The following is a 9,548-nucleotide window of genomic DNA, read 5'->3' on the forward strand; positions in this document are numbered from 1 at the left end:
TTATGATATTTCTCCTTTTGATGTAGGTGAATATTCGAGGTTGAATTCTTTTGAGGAGAGGGGGAATGATGGGCACCATGGTGGACTAGATCTAAAATACCCATACAAGTTTTAGATGGACCAATCACAAAGTCAAGAACTAAAAAGATTAAGGAAGCAATGCAAAGATTGATGCAATCCACTTGGGACGAGTTTGCAGATTCATCAAGTAAGACCCCAACATTCAAAATAGACTTGAAAGAAGGAGAATCACTTGTGATCCATGTGATACAAGCTATTTTTATGTTTATGTGATTTAAGGCTTTGTACTTATTTAATTCATTAAAATGACTTATATTATTAGCTATAGGAGTTAGTATAGATTATTTGGGCTAAGGATGTTCGGCCTAAGGTTTTTTTGATTATTATTATATGTTTATTCGAGACAAGCTAAGGTTTGGGGAAAGGCCATATTCGGCCAGCTAGGGTTTCTTTGGGGGAAGCCCTATTTTGGCTAGGGTTTATTGGGGAAAGGGTATTTAAACACATGTAGCTGCACATTGAGGGTTTAAACTACTGAATGAATATTTTCAGAGAGAATACAATTTTCTCCTCTTGTTCTTGAATGAACTTTGAACTTATCAAAGGCAAAAGCCATTGTCGCGTTCTCACACCAAATCTAGATTCTTGAAACAAGATTTCAACGGGTCTAGATCTTCTTCTCACTAGATCTAGGTTCTTAAAACAAGATTTCAATAAAGTCTAAATCCTTTTGACTTGATTCTTAGCTCTCTTGGATAAGTTTTCAATTTGATTGTGGATTCAAGGGATTTTATTCCCACATGTTCATATCGCTAGGAACTAATCTTGCTGCCTCCTTCAACTAGAACCCTTGTTCTAGTGCCTCATCTTGTTGTTTCGTTCTATTGGGTGCATGCCCCGAGGCCTCATCTCACCTCTTCATTTAGTTTGGAACTAGCGTCAAGGAAACATCTAATCTTAGAATCCCTAAGGCGTTTGCACTCAAGCGACAAATAGCATGTGCCTTGTCACCCTTGACCAACATTCGTCATAACCATACAAAATTATAATTTTTAGAAATCACCCTCCCAAACTATCAAAAATTGCAGTATAACCCATTTCCTCTCTAAAAGGTCCAAATTATACCAAACAATTTTATAACGACAAAATCATCCTACAAAATTGAAACATTTTAAACAAAGGAAAGAAAAAAGTGACCTATAAAAAAAACTTATCATATATTTTTATTTATTTGTTTATTTTTATAATTTTTAAGAAAAGGTATTTGTGTCAACTTCTTTACATAGAAGGTGCATAGAATTTATTTGGTAGTTTGGGGTGATTGAAAAAAAATTAATAATACTAACTTTTTATCTTTCCATATTTGCAATTAGGAAACGACTTTTTATGGTTAAAAAGATAATATATTACCTCAAGTTATATTCATTTATAATTATATTTTTGATTTTTTTATACACAAATTTATTTTTATTTTATCCCTTTTAAACAATCAACATCTCTTTTTTTTTTTTTTTTTTTTTCTTTTTGGATAATGCTGTACAAATGAGATTTTTTTTATTTTTCTTTAAAAATTTTTTAAACATCCTTAAGCATTTAGAAAAAAAATAAAAAAAATATAAATTCAATAAGGCTTCGTTTGTTTTTGCAGATGATAAAAGTTAAGATAAAAGTTGAAAATTAAATAAAATATTGTTAGAATAGATTTTTTTTAATGTTATTTTTATTTTGAGATTTGAAAAAATTGAATTATATATGAATTGAAAAAAATTATAATGATTAGATAAGATGAGATGAGAATAGTTGTGGGAACAAACGAGGCCTAATAGTTACTTCCTTGATCATTAATAAAAAATAAAAAAAATAAAAATATATTAGTAGACATATTTAATAGTCACACTATCATTTTCCTTTCTTTTCTCTCATTCTTTCAAAATTTTTCCAATAAGAAGAAAAAGAAAATCATTTATGTATACCTCTCAAAGAGTCGGCAAATTTCTTTTTCTTTTGAAAAACATTTTTTAAACCTCTAGATAAAAGAAAATCAAATCGGTGAGATCCTTCGATGGCCCAAGCATCATTCATATATATATATATATAGAAAAATGATAATATGACGCTTAAATATGTCTACTATATGTGCCCATTTATATATATTTTTTATTTTTTAATAGTTAAGAAAGTGATTATTAGTACATTTATATATTTTTATTTTTTCTTGATGGTCAAGGATGTTTAAAAAATATTTAAAGAAAAAAAACTACATAAAAAATAATAGCACTATCCTATATCTATCTATATTAAATAAGTGCCAATGAGGTGAACAATGATTTTTCGTTCAAAACACACCATTCTTTTTGTTCTTTGTACATTTGCATGGTTATCTGTCCAATATTTGTTTCCTTCCTTGCCCATACTTTTATGACAAAATTATGTTTTCTATCCTCACTTTTCCACAAACCTTTCGATTGGAAAAATAATTAAGTACATCATACTCATATCCTGAGACCAAAATCAAACAGGCAGACTATGTTTGAATTTGTGCATAGCAAAAAAATATACCCATATAGATGAAAGTAAGGCAGATCCTCCAAACATAATCCCTTTAATTATTTCAATAAATTCACTAAATAAATCACACTCATATACACGAGAGGAAACAAATCCAAAAACAAAATGTAATCAGTGTAGATATAAACAAGAGAAAAGAAAAATCCTTAGATCAAGCAAAAAATTGATACCCATATAGACGAAAGGAAGGTAGATCCAAACAAAATTCTTTCAAAATTTCTACAAATTTGAATGCTATATTTGCATATAGATAAACCAATATGAATGCTATAATTGGAGTTTCGTGTAGAAGTTGGTTTTTGAGTGATTTTTTCTTGCTGGATTTTATTCTTATCGTTTGAATTTGCATCTTTTATTTTTTGTTTTTTTCATTTGCAATGTCTGTAGCACCCCATATACAGCTAATTTATTTCTTAACGTGAGAAAAGAATAAATATAATAATTGGAGAAGCTTCTACAATTTGACTGTAGAGAGAGAAGAATAGCCATGATGATGAATCATTGAGGGATGAATCATAGTTCTAAATTCATCGTTTAAAATTTTTTATTCTAGTTTAGCATCCGGTTCACTATACATTCTCATTCCATTTTACTTCAAATTTTAGCTCGTTTCAATCTATTTTAGCCATTCTAGTCAAATTATGATCATTCTAGTCAAAATTGACATGTCAGGCCCTATTTTATTTCAGACTATTTTTATAATATTTTTGTGCTTGGATGATATATTTGTAAATTTTAAATTTAGATAATATTTTATTAATTCTAGAATATAAAATATATTAAATAATTTTAATTTTTTGTAACTTTAAATATGTTTCCTCACTCTCTATTTTTTTTAAATATCATTATTTTTTCTAATTTCTGTATATTTTTTTAATTTTGTATTATTTTTATGTCTTAACTTAAGTTTGTAATTTTCTCAACTTATATTCATTTTATAAATCTTCAATCTTATATATATACATATACATGATATATATTTATATATATTAGTATGTATTTTTTTTTTATTAATTATTAGCTTATATAGTTAATTATGAAATGATACACCGGAATGTAATATACCAATATCGGAATATTTTATTTGATTAATTAAATCGAAATGCCAATCGAAACGGAATTTAAAACATTGGGATGAATCGTTGGAGGGATCGTTGGAGGGAAAATAGGTTAACGGCAGTTTTGACATTTGATCAAAATTTGAAGGGAAAATAAACTAAAAACCCATTCGTGCGTCCGCAACTACTCGTTGAATTAAATTCTGACTCCAAGATCAGTTTTAGATACTGCGGTGTAATGGGAGAGATCCACCATAGCCAACCCCTGCGATCAAGATCTTCTTGACTCATCACTCGTACTCTATTGTCGGAGTTCTTTTATTTCGATCCAAACCATATGCTTTCCTTTCAAGGTAATAACTGTGATTCTGGGGTTTTCTTTTTCGGTTTTCATATTTTAATTCTTTTAAGTTTTTTTTTTTTTTTCGTTTTACTGAAATCTTCAATTTTTAATTTCCTGGGAAGAGAATGATTTTGGTAGGATTTCTTGAACTTGTGGATATCCACCCAGATGCTAATCTTGGTTTTTGATGGGCTTGGTGGATATATTTTGGGCTACATTTGACTTGAATTTGTTACAGCGTATACCATTTGAATCTTTCATGCTTATAATTTTCCCTTTTGTTTTAGATTTTGATTACGAGGTCCCATTGAATTTGGCAGATCAATTGATCTGTCTCTCCGTTGGGTACTTTTTCTGTTTGGGGATTGGGCCAACCTTCTGTTATTACTAGTGCAAGGAAGATATATCAGTGGTTTCAAAGGTTTATCGAAAGTTGTGAATAATTTGACAGCTTACTACTTGCAAATTAAGCAATTTCCTTTTGTGGGAAGCCCAAGGGTGGATTATTTTGGAGATATGGAGCATTTTCCTGTTGAAGTTGTTGGAAACATACTATCTAGGATCGGAGCTGCCCGAGATGTGGTAATAGCTTCTGCAACTTGTTCAAAATGGCGAGAAGCTTCCTGCAAATATCTTCACACACTTTCATTCAATTCCAATGATTGGCCTGTTTAACTTGATTTGCCAACTAGTGATCTTGAAATCTTGATGACTCAAACAATCTTTCAGACAACGGGATTAGAAGTACTATATATTCTGATGGATGATATTGAGTTCTCGGCTTCCACCGTCATTTCTTGGCTTATGTATAATAGGGAAACTTTGCGGCAATTGTTCTATAATGTTCGAACTACTCCAAGTGTTAACATAATTGAAATATTTGGAAGGCTTAAATTGGAAATGTTGGTGATAGAACGTAATTCCATTAGTGGGATTTTTAGAATATTTCCTTGTTTGAAAGGCCTATCTTTAAGCTTTGTCAGTATTTCAGCTTGGATTTAAGTCTTCTGCTCATTGCCTGCCTGAAAATTGAAGCCTCGGAGCTTGTCGATCTAGAGATTGCAATGTCAGATGCACAAGTGACTGTTGAGCTGACCAGTCCCCACATTGAAGAGTCTTTATGTTGAGGCAATCAATTTGGATAACTTTACGTTGGTGGCAGAAAGAATTGAGTGTTTGCACTTGAAAGATTGTGCCCTTGAGGTTTTCGGATTTGCCGGAAGGGGGACATTGAAGCAGTTGAAGACTGATGATGTCAGTGTGCTATATCTTCATATTGCTGAGACTGCAGAAAATCTTGAGACTGTAGATATCAGAAACTTCTCATTAATATGTCAATGTTTCTACAAGATGACTCAAGATTATCAAGAAGACTTCGCCTTTTTGGGATATGGTGCTTTACGGGGAAGTTAAGACTCTGGATTTGGAAACAATTGCTGTTTTTTTCCCACGGCTGACCCACCTTTCGCTGTGTTATGATTTAAACCATGGAGTGGTTCACTCTAGCTAGTCCGCAAGGGTCTTCTCAGTTGGTGAATGTGACTGTCGGAGCTTGGTTGGACTGAAATTAATGGTTTCTTCTCACGTTGGGTTGAGGGGATAGTAAAACGATGCCCAAATCTTGAGAAGCTGGTCATTCGTGCGGTTATTCCAGAGGTCAAAGTCCATGAGGAATGCCAGATGCTGACTAATTTCACATCGTCCATTGTTGAACTCTTGAGAAAATATATTCATTTGGAGGTGCAATTTGTTTATGAGTAGAATTATGCAAGACTCCAAGGTTGGAAATCCATTTTGGGTTCAATTCTGTCTTGTACAGGGTCTATAGGCACATGTATAGGTACATTTTACATCATGTAGAGACTGAGCATGTTAACGAAAAATGATGATGATTACAATCTCTTGCATTTGATTAATTTTGTAGTTTTTCAGCAAACAGACACCTTTGATTCCCCTCTTTCTCTCTCTCAAGCACACATGCACACACACACACACACGCGAGTGAGTGTGCGTGTGTGTGTGCATTTGAGTCGATGACTCGAAAGTGATTTCTTACATGAAGTTTTACTGATCATATGTACTATTTTTTCTTTAGTCATTTAACTAGAGACTTCTAAACCATCAACCAAATGATACATGACATAGAAGAGGACAAATTATGAACTCGCTTCCACATCTAACTCTAACGAGTTTTGCATGATAGTATTGAGTTTCTCACCAATAAATGGGCCTTCTCCATCTCATGGTGCATTCGACTCAGTCAACTACAATTAGTCTAGGGTTCACAATTCGGTCTACAAAATCATATAAATTATAAATTAAATCATGAAAACAATACAATTATGTAATAATCATCTAAAACCATAAACTTGCCCAATTTAAGCCTATAGCTCTCGGCATTAACGGTATCTACTCCAATGGGCGTTGTTGAATTTATCCAATTATGTGTGCAAATGAGGGCCTTGACGGTGGTTAGAGACAATGGATTCTGATAAGCATCCAAGGCACAACTTCTAATGCTAAACGCTGACTTAGAGACAACTGTAGTGATAGGAATGACTAGAACACCCTTGGCTATTTGGGAAAGGACTGGAAACTTGCCAAAATTCACCTTTCACCAAGTTAATATATGTAATGTTACACTAAGTGCATTGACATATTCCATAAAGTAACATTCAACCTTTGACTTACACTATATAATATCCCTCGATGCATGGATTTGATAATACCATAGCATCAAAGTTGTTAACGTTGTGTTTTATACGCCTGTAGGCCCAGGTTTTAGGGACTCGGGTCTTTAGTAATGGGCCTGTAAAACTCAAGGAAGATGAAACCAGAGGAGGGTGGCCTAGGGCCTAAGGGGCCTTTGATGCCAAAGTTAGTAAGGATTCTGAGAAGAGGGCAAATAAATATTGAAGCAAAAAAGTGGAGAGAGCCCCACTTTTTCTCGTACCTGGGGATTTGTATATATACTGGCTTTCGAGGAAGGGGGTAGATGCTCTCTATTCCCATGGGTCCTTCATCCACATCATGACTCCTGGTCCAGTTGCATTAATGCGGCGTGCCTCAACGACAGTACCATTAATGCGACGCTTAGCTTGAGTTGGGTTGCCATAAATGCAGTGTGCTTCATTAAAGGGGCCATAAATGCAGGGCTAGGCCCGTCTGACCTTATCTTGCACTACCCTCCTTTTGTTCATCTGTTCTCTAAGGTCTAGGGATCAATGGCTTCCCTTTCCTTGGTCTTCTCTTGCTGGGTTCAATTTTCCATGGTTGGAATAGCGGTGCAATACTTAGGTGACTGGTCATATTCATTCCCTGTCCCCTCCATATTCATACATGGATCAGCCCTTGAGTTTGCCCTGGCTATCGTGGGCCATTGCTGGGGTTCTTGGGCTTTGGACGAGTAAGCGATGGCCCTTATTGTTGGGAAGAAAGAAAAAGAGGGGGGAAACCCCCTCACAGTTCAGGGTGGGCCCAGGGAAGCCATTGATCCCCAAACCTTAGAACAGACGGACAAGAGGAAGGCAGTGCAAGATAAGGTCAGACAGGCTAGCATTGCATTTATGGTGCCTCTACTAAAGCATGCTGTATTTATGGCAACCCAACCTGAGCCAAGCGCAGCATTAATGATGCCGCCCCTGAGGCATGCCTCATTAATGAGACTGGACCATGAGTCATGATGTGGACGAGTGACCTACAAGAACAGAGAGGATCTGCCCCCTTCATTAGACTCCAGTATAAATACCAATCCCCACATACGAGGAAATGAGGGGCTCTCTCTACTCTTTTGCTTCAATGTTTATTTGCCATTTTTTCAGAATCTTTACTAACTTTGGTATTAGAGGCTCCCGTGACCCCAAGCTGCCTTCCTTTATCTTCATTTTCATTGAGTTTTACTAGCCCAATACTGAAGACCCAAATCTCTAGAACTTGGCTCAAGGGAGTACGAAACACGACGTTAACAGTGGTGCCATCTTACATGTACTTTGTGCACCCGAGGCAACTTGTTACAGGTTCCTCAGGTATTGAAAATGACTAGGCCTAATAAGTATGGAGGCATTCGTTCGAGCATAAGAGATTCCTGGAAAGATAATAGAGGATACCTCGAGGGTGGTGTTGAGCATTGGGGTAGAGGCTGCCTACCCACCAGCTGGGGATGGCAATCTACCGCCGCCACCTAAGCACCTCCTGATAGAAGAAGAAGTTAGGGATAGGGACGAACAAGCACTCAGAAACTTGAACCCAAACGAGCCATTAGAACTTATTCACTTAGACCCGAACCAGCTAGAAGTAACTACAAGGATTATAATCAAGATGACATGGGAGATGCGCGATGCCCTAGGGCAGCTCCTCGTCGAACATCAGGATGTCTTTGCCTGGGGGCATGAGGACATGCCTAGGATCGCTCCCGAAATCATTCAACACTCTCTGAGCATGGATCCGAAGGCTAAAGGAGTTTGTCAGAAGCATCAAAATTTTAGGGCAGAGGAAAATATCACCATTGCATATGAGGTTTATTGTTTATAAGCTACGGGGTTTATTCATCAAGCTCATTACCCCGAGTGGCTATCCAAAGTAGTATTTGAAAAGAAGCCTAGTGGCAAATGGAAAATTTGCATCAACTTCACTAATCTCAATAAGGCGTGCTCGAAAGATAGTGTCCTACTCTCTCACATTGACCTCATCATCGACTCCATGGCGGGTCATCGAAGGTTAAGTTTCAAGGATGCATACTCTGGGTACAACTAGATTTGCATGAAGCCTGAAGACGAGGAAAAGACTTCGTTCATCACCGACCGCAATTTTTAGTATTACACAATGATGCCCTTCAAATTGAAGAAAGCAGGAGCCACGTATCAACAACTGGTCAACTGCATGTTCAAAAGTCAAGTAGGCCACAATATGGAAGTCTATATGGATGATCTGCTAGTTAATAGTGGAACCATGGAGCAGCATTTGAGTAACTTGAAGGAGACTTTTGCTATACTACTTGATGAAATTAAACCCGGCAAAACATGCATTAGGTGTGAGGTCAGGAAAGTTCCTAGGGTTCATGGTGTTTGAGCATGGAATTGAAGCCAACCTTGAGAAGGTGAGAGCCATCCTCGACATGAGCTCACCTTGAAGCATGAATGAGGTACAGAAACTAGCAGGACAAGTAGCAGCTCTCAACTAGTTCATGTCGTGGTTTACTGACAGGTGTCTACCCTTCTTCAAAGTCCTGCAAAAGGAGTAAACATGGGATAAAGAGTGCAATGTTGCCTTTTCGACTCTCAAATAATACCTCGCCAGTCCACTGCTTCTTGGTTAGCCTCAGTGTGGAGAGATGCTGATACTATATTTATCGGTCTCCTTCTAGGTAGTATCCTCTGCATTAATGCACGAGGATGGGCTACAAAGGCCGGTTTACTATACTAGCCGCATACCATTAAAGCCAGACACCCTTGTATAGAGCAACTTGCATTCACCCTAGTTGTCACCACGCATCCCTACTTTCAAGCCCACCCACTGAAGATCTTCACGGAGGCTCCCCTCAAGAAGATACTATAGTGACC

At 36.3% G+C, this 9,548-nt stretch overlaps 1 pseudogene; it reads left to right on the forward strand.

Moving 5' to 3' along the window:
- The first annotated feature begins 3,698 nt into the window (after positions 1 to 3,698).
- Positions 3,699 to 5,906, forward strand: LOC122291530 (annotated as a pseudogene).
- The last annotated feature ends 3,642 nt before the right edge of the window (positions 5,907 to 9,548 follow it).

The sequence above is a fragment of the Carya illinoinensis genome, chromosome 13, assembly GCF_018687715.1.
Source record: "Carya illinoinensis cultivar Pawnee chromosome 13, C.illinoinensisPawnee_v1, whole genome shotgun sequence".
NCBI classification, from domain to species: Eukaryota; Viridiplantae; Streptophyta; class Magnoliopsida; order Fagales; family Juglandaceae; genus Carya; species Carya illinoinensis.